This window comes from Larus michahellis, chromosome 5 (genome assembly GCF_964199755.1).
Source record: "Larus michahellis chromosome 5, bLarMic1.1, whole genome shotgun sequence".
In the NCBI taxonomy this organism is placed as follows: domain Eukaryota; kingdom Metazoa; phylum Chordata; class Aves; order Charadriiformes; family Laridae; genus Larus; species Larus michahellis.
Genome location: NC_133900.1, coordinates 19615477 through 19617940, shown reverse-complemented (window position 1 = coordinate 19617940; position 2464 = coordinate 19615477). Strand labels below are relative to the sequence as shown.

General features: G+C 40.7%; 1 long non-coding RNA gene across 1 annotated transcript; it reads right to left on the bottom strand.

The window, feature by feature from the left end:
* Nucleotides 1–833: 833 nt before the first annotated feature.
* Nucleotides 834–2253, bottom strand: LOC141743714 (uncharacterized). The gene is made up of 3 exons (XR_012587178.1): nt 2082–2253; nt 1646–1755; nt 834–1138 (listed from the first exon to the last, which is right to left on the bottom strand). It is a non-coding gene; the product is annotated as an uncharacterized LOC141743714 (long non-coding RNA).
* Nucleotides 2254–2464: the final 211 nt, after the last annotated feature.

The following is a 2464-nucleotide window of genomic DNA, read 5'->3' as shown; positions in this document are numbered from 1 at the left end:
CAGATGGAGGCAAGTGCAACCAGAGCTGCACTGCAGCTCAGGGTGTAGGTTGCAAAGCCAAGTGTCTTCAGCCAGGTTCCTCAACCCCTGTGAGATGCTGTCCCACCAGGGATCAGCCAGGGTGGGCTTCCCCGTGTGTGTGACAAGGGATTTTAGGCTCAAGTCTATGGCATGAGAGAGCGTGTCAGCCTGTTTTTACATATCGGATCTGTGCACATCCATAGCCTCAGAAACAGAACAAGGTGGTCCTAGCTTTACCCAGAACTAAACTACTAAACTATAACCCAAACCTTGCCAAAAAAAAAAAAAAATGTTCCTTCTATCCTGTTATGGAATGAATCAAACATTTTTAACATATCCATGAACTGACTTTTCATTTCCCTCGTTTCACCCCCGAATGTTTCCTTAACATCTGGGATTTTTCGGAAACAGCCACCCACACTGGATGTATGAACAGTCAGACCAGCCAAACAGTCATCGGAGCAGACAACAGGCGGAATAAATAATTGGGGGGAAATTAAATAATTGAAGACACTGACACGTGCTAGCCCAGAAATGCAGCATGCCCCCATCTCAGCGAGTAATCTACCGCATGTCGATCTGTGGAGTTCAACTCCTGCTTGAGCACACGAAAAGTCCTTTCTAAATATCTCGGTCATCTACAGAACCTCTTTACATCTAACTTCCAAGCTGTCTAAATCTTTGTCTGTGCTTGTAGATTGCTGTCTGTCCAAAGAAGCCCTGATAAATAACCCTCTCTTTTCTGAGAGCTTAGATACCCTCAGCTGAAAGTAAAATGTACATTTCTCACAGGACGCATTTTTTACCTGATCTTCTCTTCAATACATGCAGAGTCTCCGAATATTTTTCCTGTGGAAGGTGACATACCGCCGTGCTGTCTGAAGCTGGGCATGGAGTAGACTTGGCTGAAGTCAAACTGGAAGAATTTGGAGTGCGACATTTGGTTCTCGCGCTGACAAATTTGTCATGGACTCGGTGGAAATGAACTCTACCTGAGATAACACTTCCAACACGTCTTAATTGTTTGTCATCAAGTTCTGGCAGAAGTGCCTTCACCAAAGAAAAGATTTCAGAAGTGTTATACAATCAATTTTGAAATGTTCTTCACTTGCAGTTTCTAAGGGTGGAAATGTAAAAAAAAAAGGTCTTATTAATATTCCTGATTGTGAAGTCCTTCTGCAGAGTAACAATCAGTTCTGCCCTCCTGACAGCAAGCGCTCTGTGCCAGGGCTGTTGTATTTGCTAAATTACTGTCCTGTTTCCATTCATTTCGAGCAGAGATCGAGTCACTCGTTAAAGTGTACCCAAACACCTGTCAACGGTAACTATTGAATCAGTGACCCAGCAGGCTCGTTATTTCCACGTTTGCCTCACAGTAGATCGGGAAATAATACACTTATAGTAGTGATATTATATTTTATATATTGCTTCTACAGAAGAGGGTAGGCATACTTTCTCAAGGCAGTCAAAACCTGATTATATTTACAAATATATAGGTATTCATAAATATATATTTACAATATATAGGTAGTCCATACTACCTATACATTTGCGTTCTAGAAAATTAGTTTAGCAGCAGGAATGTTTGCTGAAATAAATGAATATAACGTGGGAAGTTACTTACAGAGTGGTCACTTAAAATAGATAGTTATGAATGTCAACACTGGGAAACTGATTCCAACAGCAATGATAACCCAGTCACGAACAGAATACTCGTACATGCGGGCAAAAAGCCTAGAATATAAATATTCTCAGTGAATGCCTTGCAAGTTTGCTACTAGTCAATAAATTTCTGCAATACTTTAATTTTGAACTGAGAAAAATCACAAAGAGAGCCCGAGCAGCTTTGAACACAAAAAAGACAACGCGCACACGGAATACTGAAGCACTCCCCCATTTTTTCAGAAATAATGGTTTTCTGATATTCCTGTTCATTGATTTTCAGCCAATCTATTCTGGATACACAAATTAACACTGTTTTCATTCTGCCCTAACGAATTCCGCAGTATTAATATCATATTCTAGATCGCCTGGGTAGTGCACAGTGATTTTGTACTTACCGGGAAGAGCAGCTGAGAGACTGTCTTCAGTCTATAATGGTAAGGCATTTGGGCAATTGGAGGAAACACTGCAGGACCCAGGAAAGTGGCCCAACGTTATTGGCTGGAGATAACTTTCTTTTCAGAGATTGATTCTTTTTCATTATATTTCTGGCTGAGTGCAGGTGTACAGAATAATAGCCCATGGCAGTGAACAGGAAGATGAAACTCAATAAAAACTGGGGATGAGAAAGAAAATTCATTTTTAGCTTGTGTTAGCTGTTTCTACTGCGAACACAACGACATGCTTTTAACACATAAGAGCAAAGAAAGTCAATGTGTAATGTTTGCTCGTTAACCCTCTCTCTACTTTATGCAATACGGGAAATATAATGTTTTCCCAT